Genomic DNA, 17,892 nt, shown 5'->3' on the forward strand with positions numbered 1-17,892 from the left:
GTCCCAGCAGAAGGAGAGCAGGAGGGACAGAGGGAGGGAGGGACAGTTGTTGCACTGCCTGCCGCAGTCTACCCTTGGCCTTTAGGGAGGATTTCCTCTGTGGGAGGAAGAACGCCCCCAGCACCCTGGGCTGCTCCCGCTCCCCCTCCAGGGATGTTGCCAGGGCAGGGAAAGAGTGTGGAGAGGACCAGGAGCCAGCCCAGAGCTCCCCAGGCCCCTGTGCAGCTTTGGTCATATCGATTTGCATCTGGTTCCCACAGCCGTACACAACCCCCTTGCAGTACCCAGTTCCCTGAGGCAGAGGGGGACTCCAGCACACCATAGAAATGGTTCTGGTCTGTGCTCCCTTCTAGACTGGGATCATGACTTGGATTATTTGGAAGTCCTGATGAATGATGGTTTGAAGATCTTGGAGGATGTTGGAGGCAAGTTTTCAGTGTGCCTTTCCTGAGAGAATAACCAGAGTCAATGTGACAAGAGCTCACTCATGAGCCATTTCCCTTAACATCATCTTAAGTTTGAAGGAAACTGGAAGCCTTGCCCTGCTCCCTTCTGGAGCCCGGAGCGATCCCACAGGATCGCTATCAGTGGGAGGAAGGAGCATTTGGCTGTCCATCTTCCTCCCATGTGCAATGCCAGTGTGTCCTTCCGTGTGCTCTGTGCAGCCACAGAGGAGAGCAGAGAGGGAAGGGGCCGGGCTCAGGGCTGCGCCCCCGGGCTGAGCCTTGGGTGCAGCCTGAGGATCTCCTACAGCGCCACGGGAGCTGTTCTGTCCTGCCTTTCTTTGCAGCTGAACCTGTTGCTGAAGGTGGTGCAGCTTCCCAACCCATACCCAGTACTGACCCTCTGGGAGATGCTGAGGGTAGGTCAAGGCCTTTCCCCCTGGGAGAGCTGCCAGCTCAGAGCCCAAAGCTCGGCCAGGGGGGCATCGCTGCAGGTGCCAGGACAGAACCACGCACGTGTGTGCCCTCGCCCTGCACCATCCCCTCAGCGCTCCTGCGGCTCAGTGCTGCTCGTGCAGATCTGCAGAGATGACAGAAGCTCCTGTGGCTTTTGGGTTACAGGTGTGTCTGCAGGGAGGACTTCTCCAGCTCCTGGGCTGGATGCTGCGCACCAACAGACCTCCCGTCGCAGGGGTGAGTAGTGTGCCCCTGCTGACCCCACAGGCTGTGCACTGGTTTTGTGGGATCCATTCCTGGGAAATGGAACAACTCTCTCTCTTTCTCTTAAGGTCCTCCAAAAGGAAAGACCCAAGATACTGCAGCCACAAAGTCTCATGAGTCAAACGAATTCCTGAGACAATCACAGAAGGAAGCACAGGGAGGACAAGGTGGGTACATTCCCCTCAGCCTTCTCTGGGACTCAGCAGCTGGGGGATTTCCTTGCACATCTGGACACGCCGTGCCCGGCACAGCGGGAAGAGATCCATGGCAGCCTGGCTGTCCCGCTACTGCTTTCACGGCCTGCAGGGCTGTTTCCCAGCCTGGCCTGGCTGCAGCTTCTCCCCAGCCTCTGCAAGAAGGCATTTGGCAGCAGCTGACAGGGAGCCCAAACTGCACCACGAGTTATGCACACCCTGAGATCCCCTGCAATTTCCCAGTCTCTGAGCAGATGAGGAGATGCAGCTGTTTGCACAAGGGAGTTCTCTGGCCCCCACAGCCTGGGCATTCTCCTGATCTTTACCTGTGACTTTGACAAGCATTGCCTCCAGAAGATGCCACCTCTCCAATGGGGAATGTTTCCATCTGATCCAGCTGTGCCTCTTCCTTTTTCAAGTGATGGACCAAACATCCCTGCAGAAGGAGGCACATCCCGGAGGAAGCAGTGGCTCAGTGGCAAGCTCTGCTGCAGGGAGGAAGGCGATGCCAGGCGCAGGCACAGGCACAGGAGGTAATTGCTGTGCCGGGCTCAGCCGGGCTCAGCCCTCAGCGGGGCTGTGTGGCAGCAGCTCTTCCCCCAGGCCCTGCCCTTGCACGGCCCGGCAGCAGCCAAAGCTGGAGGCGCCTCGGCTTCCAGGCCTCTGGAGCTCGTTCACAGCCCCGGGGAATCGGGACTCGCGCACCAACGCCCTTCCCGCTGCAGCTGCTCCCGGAGCTGGCCCTGAGTGCCCAGAGGCCCAAGGCACGGGAGCAGCCCCGAGAGGGAGCCCTGCTGCGAGCCCAGGGCCAGAGCCAGCCCTGGCTCCTGACTGGGCAGGGGCTGCACTGGCTCCTGACAGGGCCTGACTCTGTCCCCTGGGGCTGGGGGAGCTGTCCCAGGGCAGGGAGGGCCAGGGCTGGCAGGGGCTGCTCAGAGAAGGGTTTGGCCGTATGCACCGTGCTGCCAGCTCAGCAGTGCAGCACAGCGCGGGCTCACGCTCCCCGTTGCTCCCACAGATGCAGCCAGCACCACAGCACCTCTTCCAGATTCCCAGAAGGGCATCGGAAGGGGTTTCTGTCATGGAACAGGCTACTCGCTAGAGTTAATGGCAGGCATGCTTCTTTTGAAGCTTGTCTTCATGTTGTGCTGCTTTAGAATCTGGTATTCCTGGAAGAGAAAATGGTGAGTGCTTTGTTGCTTTTTCCCTCAAACAGCTTATTTTGAAGTCTCTTATAGACAGGAAAGGTTCCCAGAGAGTCTGCAGTGGAGTTGTGGCCAGTCTGTGGTTGTCCAAAAAACTCTGCTGAGGGTTCTGCTGCTGCTCAGTGCTTTCATTGGCCTCTTAATTGCTGGGCCTTGTCCTGGGGGGCCCGCTGGGGCTGCAGCCACTGCTGGCTCCCACTGAGGCTGCCTGGCCAAGAGCAGCCCCAGGGGCACAGGGCAGAGGTGAGGCAAGGTGGGGAGGAGAAAGAGCAGGGATGAGATTGCCCTTGCAAGGCAGTCGCGCTCTGGGGCCCGCTCCTGGCCAGGGAGCCTGCCCAGAGCCGTGCCCTGCTCGCCGGGGCCTTGGGGGGCAGCTGTCCAGCTGGGCCAAGGTGTGCCAGCAGCTCCAGCTGGGCTGGGGAGCCTTGCCAGCTCTGGGCCCTGCTGTGTAGGAGGGTCCCAGTGTGCCACTGGCAGCTGGTGGCCTCAGGCTCTCCTCTCTTTCCATAGTCGCAGCTCTGGACAGGTAATGAAAGCAGTGGCTTCCCCTCACACCCAGACTGCTTGTGGAGCACCTCCAGCAGTAATAAGGGCCTGGTCAGCCCTTTCTGGAGTTCTGAGAAGAGGACACCAGTAGATCTGTCTACGAGGAAATCTCCAAAGACCCTGTAGATCCCACTGCCACTTCCTCTCCCCATGGGTATCCCCAAGCTGCCTTCACCCGTTTTTGATCTCCCTCTGTCCCGTCCCAGCCCATTCCCCAGTTCTTCTAAAGACCCCGGTACCAGCCCAGCACCCTCCAGCCCCAACTGAGACCAACATGGTCCCTCCTCTGCCCCTAAGCTCCCTGGCCCTGCCCCCTAAACGCTATTGAAGGTAACCCCCCGCCCCTGCCAGAGTAGGTGATGGCCCCCACTTCGGTTGCAATAAAGAGATGGAGCTGTCACCCCCGTGTCCGGGTGGTACCACCAGCAAAGCCCAGCCAGCACCAGCACTGGCTGAGCTCCATGCCCAGGAGCAGCCGTGGATGCCCACGGTGAGGGCAGGCAGGAGCCAGGCAGGGGCTGCTGTGAGCAGCGGCGGGGCCCCGAGGGGCTGGGGGAGCCCATGCTGAGTGTCCCTGGGCTGAGGGCACATTTCCTTCTGTGGGATCATCTGGGCCTGGAGCTCCTCCAGTGGCATGCCCAGGAAAAGAGGGAAGCCATCAAGAACATCTCCAGGGACACAGCCTGACCTGCAATGCCAGCAGGCAAAACAAAGCTCCTCCCTAATTAACACACACTTGATAGGACCTAATTGATGGGCCATCAGCAATCCAGGGTGCTGCACAGGGTCTGCTCCTCTGGGCGGGGGCCAGAAGGGAAGGGAAGGGCTGTGTGGCCTCGGGGCCTGATGGGGCTGATGAACAGCCCCAGAGGCACAACAAGCCAGCTGCAATCACACTTGATTTCCAGGTCAAAACACTTGGCCTAGCTGGCCTGGGCTTCCCCATAAGGCACGTGGGGGCTTTGGAGTCCCCCAAAGGGTGCACGAGGGACTAGGGTCCCTTGTGAGACACACAGGGATATTTTAGGTTCTCTCTGAGGCATGGAGGACTCTGGGGGTCCACTGTAAGTCATGCAAGGGATTTGGAATCCTGTGTGAGGCACGCAGGGGGCTTGGGATGTCTCCCACGGTGTGCAGGGTGCTGGGGGTCTCTGCTGAGGCCCGTGACGGGGTTTTGGGGTCTCATTTCAGATGTGGAGAGGGCTGCGGACTCTCATAAGCGTGCCGGTGCTTTGCGTCCCTCCTGCTGCAGGCAGTGGGGCTGGAGTCTCTTTTGAGGCACGCAGGGGCCGGAGCCCTCCCGGCTTCCCTGCTTGGCCCTCCCGGGCCCGTCCGGCTCGGGGCTGCCGCGGCCCAGGGGCAGCCGCCCTGCCGGGACGGCTGTGGCGAGGGGGCGAGGCGGAGCTGCCCCGCCGGGTCGCGCTGCACGGGCACGGCACGGGCGGTGCTGAGCTCCGGGCAGGCGGCACCCCGAGCCCAGGGGCCGCAGCCCCGGCCCTGCCTCCAGCGGAGCCGGGCACAGGCAGCCCCGCAGGCAGAGCGGCGGGACCGGGCACCGCTCAGCGCCCGAGGGGACGGAACCGATGCCACAGGAGCCTGGGGAGCCCTGAGCAGGGCCCTGGCGCTGCCCGCCCGGCTCTCCCGGGCCTGTGGCCATCCCGGGCACCAAGGGCTCGCTCTGTGTCGCGCTCTTCCCGCCCAGCGGGGCTCCGGCTGAGCGCCTGGCTCCTGCCACTGCCTTGGGAACGCTGAGGGGCATTCGGGGACGGAACTGAACTTGCCACGGAGAGAATTCATAGGAGACTTGTTTAGGCCTCTTGCAGACTTGTTTAGGCCCTCTTTAAGTTGACAAACAACTTAAAATCCCAGGCTGAATCGTGTGCTTTAACGTGTGGGTGTAATAAAAAGGTCTTTGTTCATCAAAACGAACTTTGAAAGAAGATAAGAATTTAAACTGAATAGAGAATTTCAGACTGTGAGAAGAGAAAGAGGAGAAAAAAGGGGGGGGGGGCTTGATAAACAACAAGTATTCTGCTTAAGAATTGTGCAAATGCAGCTAGCACAGAAGACTGTGTAACTAACTATATACAAGCTAACTTTTAGGCCAAGGACAACCGGCAAAGAAGATAAGGAGCCTTCATCCCCATGACCACCAAGGGCAGAGAGAAAAAGGACCCCCTAGCAACCAATTGCACCGGCGCAGAGTACATCGAGAGAAAATACGTCAACCGAAAAAAAGGGGGGACTATAAAAACAAAAAGGTCAAAGGGGGAAGGTGCGCCGTGGCAGAGTGGAAACTCCCCGGCCGCCCAGCACTGTTTTTTGCTTAATACCGCTTGCTTAATAAATTCTTGTTAATTGATTTATCTATAATTAGCCTACCCAATTGAATTTGTCCATAACAAATTTGGTGCCGTGACTCGGATAAGGGCAACCGGGCAGGAATTCCTAATCAGGGAGGCGCCCCGCTGCCTTTTCAGCGGCCCTGGTGCAGGCTTTTCCTTCTCGGGCCCTTAGCGACGAACCTAAATTCGGTATTAAGCAAAAGGGATACTGGTAACCCCGTAATCTTTGTGCATGAAGCCCGGGCGAAGACGCAGGACAGCGTGAGTATAAAAGTGGGATCCGCTCGGTTGGGGTTGGGATCCCAGGACATAACGTACGAGACGTCCTTTTAGGACGAGGCAAGTGTGGACCTCTAAGTAGTGCGGTTTCCAGACCCCGAGAGGGGCTGGGCCACGAACAGGGGGCCGCGAGTGTGTGTGTGTGTGTGTGTGAAGGTGTCCTGGAAGATGGGACAGAGGAAAAGCAAGCCCTCTGATTCCATGGGGACGGGGACTCCGGTAAAGTTTCCCCAGATACCACCTGACAGTCCGTTAGGTTTAATAATAAAATCTTGGGATGAATACCCTTCAAGAAAAGGGAAGGATAGGGCAAAAATGATACATTATTGTATGGAAGTATGGGGAGGGAAACAAATCTGTGGTGATAATTTATTTTGGCCAGTGTTTGGAAGATTCGAGGACTGGATTTGCCAGGCATTAAACATTTATGTAAATTCTAAAGAACCTTTTGATATGGAAGAGAGCAAGTACGCTGCTCTCTGGATAGTGGGGGAAACAAGAGCAAAACTTTTTGCCTTAAGCACCCAGGGAGAAAAAAAAAAAAAGAAAAATAAAAAGCCTGAGGAGTTTCCAACTGCACCCCCTCTACCATACATACCTCCCCCTCCTCCACCTCCACCAGCACCACCAGTAGTCTACCCCAATTTAGATCAAGGGGGGGATTTTGAAAACCAGGAAGTAGAAATCCTGGAACCGGTCCCTGAGGAAAATCATCGTGTTACTCGTAGCCTAACAAGGGGGAAAAGCGAGAGGGAAAGGCAAGCTCTATATCCATTAAGGGAAGTAGCTTTGGGAATGATCCCTAATCCTAATGCTGGTCAGCAGGGACAATCAGCCCAAATTCCAGGAATAGGTTATGTGGAGGTACCTCTTAATTCAGGAGATGTGAGGGAGTTCAAGAAAGAAATGGGACATCTATTGGAAGACCCCCTCGGAGTTGCAGAGCGGGTGGATCAGTTTCTGGGGCCCAACGTGTATAAGTGGGACGAAATGCAGTCAATACTGGGGATTTTATTCACATCTGAGGAGCGAGGGATGATCAGGACAGCCGGTATGAGAATTTGGGATAGAGACCATCAGGCAGGACCCCAAGCAGATACTAAATGGCCTTTACAGCGTCCTAATTGGGATAAGCAGGATCCCCTGCATAGGACACATATGGCAGACTTAAGAACAATTCTTATCCAGAGAATCAGAGAATCAGTCCCTAAGGGGCAGAATGTGAATAAAGCTTTTTGTGAGAGTCAAAAGAAAGATGAGGACCCCACGGAATGGTTAGGACGGCTCCAGAGATCTTTTCAGCTGTACTCCGGAGTAAATCCTGACACTCCGGAAGGACAGATGTTGTTAAAGACCCAGTTCGTGGCCAGAGCCTGGCCTGATATTAGGAGAAAATTGGAAAAGATTGAGGATTGGCATGGTAGAGGCCTGGATGAATTGTTGCGGGAAGCTCAGAAAGTGTATGTACGGAGAGAGGAGGAAGGACATAGGAAACAAGCAAGAGTGATGATGGCTGTGGTACGTGAAGGGCAGAGGGGAACGCTTAGTCAGTTCCAGGGAAGTAAGCCGAAGGGCCAGAAGGTAGAAGAAGGGAGAAGAGAAAAGGAGAGTGGACAAGGAAGCTGCTTTTATTGTGGTAAGAGAGGGCATTTTCGGCGGGAATGCAGAAAAAGGTTGGCAGATGAAAAGCAATTCAAGGAAGATTGAGGGGGTCAGGGGCTCTATTTGCTGGGGACCCAGGAAAAAACAGAGCCCCTGGTAAAACTAAAAATTGGTCCCCAGCAGCAAGAATATGAGTTTCTTGTGGACTCAGGAGCTGAGAGATCAACGGTTCAAACCCTTCCCTCAGGGTGTAAATTATCAAGAGAAACAATACAGGTAGTCGGGGCAAAAGGGGAAGCCTTTAAAGTGCCTGTAATCAAAGCCATGATTTTTGAAACCAGCTCCAAAATAGGTATAGGGTCACTGTTGTTAGTTCCAGAGGCTGACTATAACTTACTGGAACGAGATTTGATGATTGAATTAGGAATTGGAATCAACATAAATGACAAGAAGCTAAATATTAAATTATGTCCTCTTCGGGTAGAGGACGAACAGAAAATTAACCCTGAAGTGTGGTATACCCCAGAAAAAGCAGGCCGATTGGACATAAAACCTTTTGAGATAATATTAAGAAATCCTGAAGTCCCAGTTAGAGTTAAGCAGTACCCAATTCCAAATGAAGGAAGGAAAGGGGTCAAACCTGAAATTGAAAGATTAAAAGCACAAGGGTTATTAGAACCCTGCATGTCCCCTTTTAATACTCCCATCCTTCCTGTTAAAAAAAACCCGATGGGAAATACCGTTTGGTACATGATTTACGAGAAATTAACAAAAGGACTGTAGAAAGATTCCCTGTAGTAACTAACCCTCATACTTTATTAAGTCAGTTAGGCCCCGAAAATCAGTGGTATAGTGTCATAGATTTAAAGGATGCATTTTGGGCATGTCCCCTTAAAGAAAGTTGTAGGGACTATTTTGCCTTTGAATGGGAAGACCCAGACACCCACAGGAAACAACAACTCTGTTGGACGGTACTTCCACAAGGGTTTACAGAGTCCCCTAATTTATTTGGCCAGGCACTGGAGCAGCTGCTTACAGATTTTCAGTTGAGAGAAGGGGCTGTCCTGATTCAGTATGTAGATGACTTGTTAGTAGCTGGGAAAGAAGAGGAAATTGTCAGGGAAGAGAGTATAAGATTACTCAATTTTCTAAGCCTGAAAGGACTCAAAGTGTCAAAATCCAAATTACAATTTGTGGGAAAAGAGGTGAAGTATCTCGGACATAGACTGAGTCAAGGAACGAAGAAACTAGACCCAGAAAGGGTTAAGGGAATCTTAGCTATGCCAGGGCCAAGGACAAAGCGGGAGGTTAGACAGCTGTTAGGATTGTTTGGGTACTGTAGACAATGGATAGAGGGATTTAGCGGGAAAGTAAAATTCCTATATGAGAAACTAACAAAAGAAGGCTTGCTTAAGTGGACTCGGGAAGATAGGAAAAACTACAGGACCTCAAGGCAGAATTAGTAAATGCACCGGTTCTCAGTCTTCCTGATTTAAAAAGGCCCTTTTATAATATAAAACCAGGTGATAAGGTGTTAATAAAAAACCTGGAAAGAAACCTTACTAATCCCAAACTGGGAAGGCCCCTATGTTGTTTTACTTACTACAGAAACTGCAGTCAGAACCGCCGAGAAGGGATGGACACATGCGAGCCGAATAAAGGGACCGATTACTGCTGCTGCTGCCGAAGACCCCTGGAGAATAACCAGCCAACCCGGAGATCTTAAGGTCACATTTAAACGGACTTAATGGACTCAGTAAAAATTGTACAAACCAGCTGGTATAGTGAGATATTGGACTATTGATATCCTATAACTGATGATTTTAGAGTCTATTGTACAAATAAGGATTGTGATTGTTACCCTTTTGTATGCTATATTTGTAAAATCTGCCAGGAACGGTGGTGGGTCCATAGTTATAGAGGCACCCCTCCTAGGGGTATTTGTAAAGGGTGTTACCAATTAGAAAGAGAACTGACAAAGTCAGTCCTAGAGATTAGAGAAGAGAACGGGAGCCTACCAAGGGAATCCCAAGAGTGGTGGGAGGTGTTTACTAAGGGGGCTAGGCCTGAAAATTGTTGTTACCACTCTAATGAATCAATTCTCCTAATTGTTCAAATTATAAAAGGGAATTGCCAGAAGACTTTACCTGGAATTCAGTGTAATTCACCGCAAGTGAAGGATAAGAATTGGGAATCATTCAAAAAGAGGCAGCAAAAACAGAGTAAGGGTCCTCCTGAAGAATATCCTTGCTGCCGAGAAGATGGTACACCTCGCGGCTCGAAGCAACCGGGTCGGCGAGCGAGGCAGAGGGATAAGAAGCAGTGGAGGAAAAAGCCCTCAAACTGGGACAATTCAAAGGTATTTCAAGAACTGCTTCAAGGATACTGATCTCCCAAGGGTAAAGGTGAGCCTGGCAATAACATGTCAAACCAAACAGTGGGAAGGGGGAAATAATGATAATCAAGTTCTGGGGAAGTTTGGACTCCACCCTTGCTGGCAAATTCTGTACATATTAGTTATATGTTGTACCTGGCCTGTACAAGGGGACTATGCACACCAGCCATTTAACTGGACTCTGACCAAAATAGACCAAGGGAAAGATGTTAAGCAAAATGCCACCACTGTAGCTCCTACTTTTTTAGTTACTAATGAGGACTTGGTGAACTCTGTGTGGGGATGGAGTAAACCTGACTTCCACGCTATCTATTGGTGTCCTAGTTCCAATCCTGGGAGGGGATATTGTAATTACCCTGGGGAATATCTGTGTGGATATTGGGGCTGTGAAACCATAGCAACTGCCTGGGCTGTTACCCATCCAGATAAATTTTTACAGGTCTCATGGTATCCTAAAGGATGCAAAGTTCCATGGTATGGCACTCAAGGAGAAATTCTGTATATGGGGAATTGCAGGTCCTGTGATATTGTTGTTACTAGGTTTGACTTTTGGACCTTGCATTTTTAATAAAATCATAGACATTGTAAAAGGAAGACTAGAGGCAGCTCATCTAATGCTTATTAGGGAGAGGTATGAAGCATTGCCCAGGGACTCAGAAGTAGATGAAACCCTGGTCTTAAGCCACCAAGACTTAAAGCGTTTTAATGAACAAATTGGTAAAGAGAAAGAGGAGGGATTGTAATAAAAAGGTCTTTGTTCATCAAAACGAACATTGAAAGAAGATAAGAATTTAAACTGAATAGAGAATTTCAGACTGTGAGAAGAGAAAGAGGAGAAAAAAGGCAGGGGGGGGCTTGATAAACAACAAGTATTCTGCTTAAGAATTGTGCAAATGCAGCTAGCACAGAAGACTGTGTAACTAACTATATACAAGCTAACTTTTAGGCCAAGGACAACCGGCAAAGAAGATAAGGAGCCTTCATCCCCATGACCACCAAGGGCAGAGAGAAAAAGGACCCCCTAGCAACCAATTGCACCGGCGCAGAGTACATCGAGAGAAAATACGTCAACCGAAAAAAAGGGGGGACTATAAAAACAAAAAGGTCAAAGGGGGAAGGTGCGCCGTGGCAGAGTGGAAACACCCCGGCCGCCCAGCGCTGTTTTTTGCTTAATACCGCTTGCTTAATAAATTCTTGTTAATTGATTTATCTATAATTAGCCTCCCCAATTGAATTTGTCCATAACATGGGGATTCCTTGAAGACGCTTTGTAACTCCCCGTGGTGCCGGGCCGGGCCGTGTCCCAGCGAGCACCAACAGCCAGGAGCTCCGATGCATGCAGCATGGCTGGCACCAGGGAAACGAGTCAACATCCCTACAGCTGCCCGCTCTGCCTGCAGGGCTGTCACGCAACAGCAATGTTCCAGCAAGAACAGGCATTTTTACATCCTCAGGACGATGTGCTCTTGTGGTCCTGGTGGTGGGTCAGAGAGAAAAGCCAAATGTGACAGACTGAACTTGACTGTAGGAGAGGGATGGCTCAGCAGAGGACCTGGGGACCTGCGGTGCCAGCCAGTGACCGGGCACTCGGACACAGCAGGAAGACCCCGACTATCCCACTTCAGCTGGGAGGGTATAAAAGCCCAGAGGTTCTTTGTTCAGGGTCCTCCAGAGGCACCAGCTCAAGCTGCCACTGTTCCACCACGATAAAATTGTTCTAGGGATCCAGAGGTCTGACACTCTGCTATGGAGGACATTCCACATTTCCAATCTTTTGGGCATTTAGGAGCTTTTGATTTTGCTCTGCACCCAAGAAAAACAAACCCCCAAATGTGCACAAATAACTCCTTTAGCATTTCCTCCTTTTATTTTCAGCCGATTTTTACATTGCTCTCTGCTATCTTGTCCTTGCGATAAATTAATGCTCCAATTTCTTAATTAAAGAAAAAGTATTAATTGGTCCAAATAAAAATTTAGAGAATAACAATGAAAAGCCACTATCCAAAAAAAGGTCAGGGCCGAGCCCGGGTATCGGCGCTGGGTGAGACACAGGCTTGACCGCTACAGCAGAGGGTCCCCTATGCTTCACGCCGACTGTCCTGCCTGAGCAATTTTTATACGGTTTTTCTTGCCCGAGGCAGAGTCCCTTTTCTTCCTTTTTGGACTGCACATATTCAGGTGGAGTTCTTTCTCTGTGGCAAGTTGAACAAAACACGTCCGGAGAGTGATGAGCACCCATGATCGCGTTCCCGGAATTCGGCATTGAGACGTATCTCCCCGATGGCTCCGGCTATCTCAATCTCAGATATTTATCGCGTATTCTTCGTCCCGGGTGTTCCTCAGACCGCCTTGATGGACGATCCATCTCCGGGCTGGCCACGTTCATTTGATTGTAAATTAAGTTCTCCCTCCCTTGTCCAGGTGGTTTTGACATTGTGTTGCAATCCCTGTCACTGGCATGTGCGTTTTAAAACTTCTTATAAGAGTATATCTTAACAGTACATGGCAATAAAATATACAACAATTTTATTTGCACGAATTATCATATACACATAGAACAATCCCTCCCCTTCTATATAAACATATTAATACGTGCTTTCTCTACCTTCTACACAACTACGTTTACTGGTGCTTTATATTATCATCTTATTTCTCAAATCTTAGTTACCTCAAGGTTCCTTATGCCAGTCTTCCCTCGGAATTCCCTGATACAGTCTGTAGACCTCCCCTTCCCCTTTTATCTGTTCTTCAAATCTGGCCAAAGCATCTGCTGCTCTACGGTGTACGTTTTCCTCTCCCAGTTTCATTATTTTTGATACTTGATTTGTTTTTCCCATCGCACATTCTGGGTCTGTGGGCATGGCTGCTGCTTGCGTGCCCTGTACTACGGAATGTATCAACCTAATAAAGCATGGTATCAGGCAGGGTAGGAGTATGATCCCGGCTATTGAACATAATATAAAGAGTATTACCTTCTTCCACCATGCTCCATCAAACAGATAATCCCACCAGGATGCTTGGAGTATGGAGTTCCATTTTTGTACTGGAACATGTGCTCCCCTTTTAATTTCTGTTGCCAGGCCTCTGATGCTTTCCCCATAGTCATCAATCTCTACACAACATTCCGATTCATTAAATTTTCCACAGACCCCTCCCTCTTCTGCTAATAAATAGTCGAGGGCTTATGCTGTTTTGATATACAAAGGCCCTCATCTGGGAGTGTTGTTTAGATAGCAGCTCGAGGGCGTCTGAGGTGTGGTTACAAACGACCTCCACCACTGCCTGCAGTCTTATCAGCCGGTTTAACAGATAAATCTGGGGCAAGCACATTTCTCTCTCTCTCTCAGGATTTTTCATGGGGGTACACTGAGAGAAAGAAAGAGAAAATAATTTCTGTTTCTGCTCCTTGTTTTTCTGATGTGGAATGTGCTTGGAGAATTGTTTACCTGGGGTGATTGCTTGATTGGATACTGGTGAGGATTGTTTGGACCTGGTGGCCAATCGGATCCACCTGTGTCTGGACTCTGGCGAACAGGGTCACGAGTTATTAGTTAGTTCGATATGGTAGTTAGAGAAAGTAGCGTGTAGTTTTTAGTAGCCTCCTTTATATAGTATATTAATGTATTATAGCATAAAGAATAAATAAAGAAATCATTCAGCCTTCTGAACTGAGTCGGACATCATCATTCTTCCCATTGGGTTCGCCTGCATTTTACAACAAAATCGGGCTCCTATACCCCCAGCTTCCATCCTGAGCCCATGTTGCAGGACCATAATATTCGATTATCCTTTCTGCGGGCCACTCCTCCTCACCCCAAGTCTGACCCCCACCAAAAACAGGGACCTTCTTTTTTACCTCCCTTCTCTTCCTGCTCAGTGTTTCGTATAAGGGGGGCCCAAGTGAGCTGCGTTCTGACCGAGGTAGGGTAAAGAAAGCAGGTCTGATTAATCCTATTATACGTGATCCTTTCCACCGCTGAGGCAACTCGCTGTATGCTTTCTTCCCACAGATCCAATACAAACCATTCGGGGCTTTCCACCTGACGTTTTTGATTTTGCGTTCGTTCGAGAACCCCCTCAACTCCTCCAAGGATTGGTAAGGGTTAGTTCCAGAGCTTTTGTTCCAGCAAAGTCCAATTTTTTCACTCCATTCACATTTGTCTCTTTTTCCTTGGCTCCAGTACCCTGTAGGGTTCTCAGGTTGCCACACTCTGCTTTTGTTAGAGGAGTTTATTGTCAGAGTGGACACACATGGAGCGTATCCTACCATTTCAATGTATTCCTTTGCCTCCCTGCTAACGCAGAACATCCCAATCACTCTTTTGCCCAAGACCCAACCCTCAGGTCTCTGAATTGTTTTTGAGGTTTTGGCATTATCCCATTTTAGGAGTTGCTCTGGGGCTAGGCTCTCACCTTTCCAAGGCCACTTTTCCGCTGATTTGAGCCCCCCGCAGATCCAGCAATTAGATAAGCCCAATTCCGTTGCGATTTCCTGCATCAGATCCACAAATAGGTTTTGATCTGAGGCAGGTAAACCCCAGCTGGTATACTGCTTTTCCAGCTGATCATACTGCTCGCTTAGGGTTCTCAGCCTTTCCTGCTCCATCCTTCTTTTCCTCATTTCTGCTTCCTGTTTTCTCAGCTCCTGTGATAGCTGTTTCATTTTGCTCCCTGGGTCCACTCCCTCTTTGTTCCTCGAAAAGCAGAACATTCGGTCATATTGCAAGCCAACTCAGTCATCCTGATCCTCTAAAAGGTCCAAGATAACCGGCTCACCTTTGAGGGACGTCTTAGTTTCATACTTTAAGTTCTTCCCCACCCAGTATGTTTTACCACCCATAACATACATTCCCAACTGGTTATTGTCATTGCATAACGGATTGGCCCGAAAGTATGCTACAAACACTGACTCCATTTTTCCCCCGGTCCATACTGTTCGGTTACATTTATCACAGATCGGGACAGGTACCTGTTCAGTATTTCTTTTATGTACCTTGCGCTCTGACCGCCCGTCCTTAGGGCGGTCCGTCACCTTTTGTGTATACCACCTTGTTCTTCCTTTTAGCCTGCTATTCCCCTGCTGAGTGCTGTTCCTGGGGCAGTGCCCCTTTATCTTACCCTTGCTGCAGTTCTTTGGGACTGGGGATGTCGGAGCCTCCGATTCCCCGTGTTCTTTCTGGGCAGTCTGTATGCAGTGCCCGCACCCGTTGCCGGGGCCTTGCACCTCTGTGCTGGGCAAGTTCCTCAAACGCGTACCGGTCTTGAGGCACATTACCAGATTCAGGTAGATCAGGACCCCCACGATTATTATTATTCCTCTGCCTCTGCCTGCGCCCACTGGGGTGCCACCAGTGGCGAAGTAAGCCATCTCCTCGGCAGCAAGAATAGTCTTCTGTGCTGTCATACCTGCACCGAGCTGCACACCTCCGTTTAAAGACACCCCACCTCGACAGTTTAACTGTGTCTGCACTGCAGCGTACTTTATTTAACCTTCAGCACTCGATAGCAAGAATTTGAGCCTTTGATTTCAATTTTTCCCTTATCCCGGTTTGGAACACACAAAACCAAATTTCAGAATCTACGTCGATTATCCCCAGTCTTGTGGCAAGCTCTAAGATACGGCTAGTCAGGCACAGTTCTTCTTCCAGGCACTTATCACACAAACCCCTTGGCCAATACCCCCTTCTACAGCGTATGACCCAAACCTCGTTACAGTAACTCACATTTGAAATGCACAAATGGGTAACATTCACAATCGGGCTTAGTGCACCTTATCGGCTCCCTACCAGTCATTTACTTGGTCGACGCAAAGTGAGCTTTAGGTCCCCAGGTGGAGAGGTGATTTTCCACTCTGCCGTCTCTTCCCGTGGCTCGACCTTCTTTACTCGGGATGCGTGGGTCCAACCCTTTTCTGCTGTTCGTATGGCTGTATCTGTGGTTAAGAGGACAAGAAAAGCGCCTTCCCAGTGAAGTGTTAATGGGACCTCTTCCCATGTTTTTATGAGCACCTTGTCCCCTGGTTGTATTCTGTGTATGGAGAAGCCTAAAGGGGTATTTTGTGTCAGGATTCCCTGTTTCCACAATTCCTGTAGATTTTTACTTATAGATATGAGGTGTGGTTGTATCTGTCCATCTTCTATCCTTGGATGCCCTTCTGGCATACCATGTTCATATGGCATCCCATACAGCATTTCAAAAGGTGACAGCCCAGTCTCGGAGTGAGGCATGGTTCGAATATTTAATAAGGCTAAGGGGAGACACTTTAACCAAGACATTTTTGCTTCCAAAATTAATTTTGCCAGTTGAGCCTTTAATGTTTGGTTCATCCTTTCAACTTGTCCAGAGCTCTGGGGATGCCAAGGGGTGTGGTATTCCCGCCGGCTCCCTAGAGAGTCAGCTAGTTGTCTAACAATTTTTGAAGTGCGTGCCTTGATCCGAATCTATGCATTTTATTAACCCATATCGGGGAATGATTTCTTCCAGTAGAAATGTTGATACTGTTTGAGCCGTTGCCCGAGAGCTCGGGAGGGCTTCTACCCAGTGAGTTAGTTTGTCTACTATTACTAAGAAGAATTTGCATCTCCCCACCTTAGGCAGATCAGTAAAATCTACCTGAATCCTTTCAAAAGGTCTGTATGCCAGTGGGCGGCTTCCCAGTGCCACCTTTCGGGTCCTTGCCTGATTAATCCTTTGACAAACCATACATCCCTGTACCTCTTGTTTGGCTAATTCATAAATCCCTTTGCACCCAAAAAATCTCAGGAATTGCTCTGCCAGGGCCTGAGCACCCCAGTGTGTTTGTTGATGCAATCTCCTCAGGATCTTTCTGGTGTAGTCCTTAGACAATAACTCCCTTCCGTCTGGCAATTTCCACTTACCTCCTTCTAGCCGGCCTCCTATCTTCTCGTACCCCTCGATTTCCTTCGGGGAGGGGTGGGGAGGATACTCCTGAACCTCCCCTTCCTCGATTCCCGGGGTACTTGCCTCCATCAAAGCCGCGCTTTTGGCCTCTTTGTCTGCAAAATTGTTCCCTCTGGTGCGGAAGCGCATTCCCGTTTGGTGCCCCTTTACATGGACTACAGCAATTGCCTCTGGCCCCCTTATAGCCTTTAAGATCCGTCTGATTATTTCCTCATGCACCAGCCCTTTTCCCCAGGTATTGAGCAGCCCCCTTTCCTCCCAATTCCTCCAAAACGTGTGTACCACCCCAAATGCCTATTTTGAATCTGTACAAATTGTTCCTTTTCTCCCTTCTAATTTCCACAAGGCCCTCAATACCGCATATAACACACAAGCCTGTGCTGACCACCCAGCATTCAGGGGCCCAGATTCCACCACGTCCCCGGTCCTTCTATCCACCACCGCATAACCCAACTTCCTTTTCCTGACTATGACCCTTGCAGACCCATCCACAAACCATTTCTCACCTTGTTCCAATTCTTCCTCTTCCAAGTCTGGTCTTATTTTAGTTTGTAGTTCCACCACTTCGGCACAGTCGTGGAAAGGCACTCCTGCTGCCTCCCCAAATAGGAATTGTGAGGGGTCTTGGGCCGAGGTAGTCCACAACTCCAAATCCTGGGAGTGGATTAATACAGTATTCTAGGAGCCTGGCATCAGTCAGCCATGTATCAGCCTTTTGCTGCAGAATGCTCCGTATACTATGTGGGGTGTCAACTACCAGTGCTGCCCTGAAGGTTACCGTCTTAGCTTCTTCTACTAATATTGCTACTACTACAACTGCTTGTAAGCAGGTGGACCACCCTCTACGTACAGGGTCTAGAAGCTTTGATACGTATCCCACTGGCTTCCTGGCCCCTGCCCAGTCCTGGGTTAGAACCCCATGGGCAGTGTGATTGCTGACGTCCACAAACAGTTGAAAAGGTTTCCTTACATCAGGAAGGCTCAACACCGGGGCAGCCACAAGAGCGTCCTTTATTTCCTTAAAATCTTCCTCATCCTGCTTTGGCCACTTGAGCTTATCCATGGTAAGCTTTTCATAAAGAAACCTTACCTTCTCGCTGTATCCCTCGATCCATTGCCGGCAGTATCCTAGAAGCCCCAGCAGCTGCCTGACCTCCCTCTTTGTCTGGGGAGGGGGTAAGGTGATAATACCAGTTATCCTGTCCGGACCCAGCTTCTTTTTACCCTTTGTTAACCAGTGTC

General features: G+C 50.2%; 1 protein-coding gene and 1 long non-coding RNA gene across 3 annotated transcripts in view; both read left to right on the top strand.

Moving 5' to 3' along the window:
- Window positions 1–17,892, top strand: part of LOC128813786 (uncharacterized) — a 43,987-nt gene that overhangs the window by 12,718 nt on the left and 13,377 nt on the right. The gene's annotated exons all lie outside the window — the stretch shown is intronic.
- Window positions 5,677–9,109, top strand: LOC128813790 (uncharacterized). The gene is made up of 2 exons (XR_008439179.1): window positions 5,677–5,714; window positions 8,943–9,109. It is a non-coding gene; the product is annotated as an uncharacterized LOC128813790 (long non-coding RNA).

The sequence above is a fragment of the Vidua macroura genome, chromosome 13 (assembly GCF_024509145.1).
Source record: "Vidua macroura isolate BioBank_ID:100142 chromosome 13, ASM2450914v1, whole genome shotgun sequence".
Taxonomy (NCBI): Eukaryota; Metazoa; Chordata; class Aves; order Passeriformes; family Viduidae; genus Vidua; species Vidua macroura.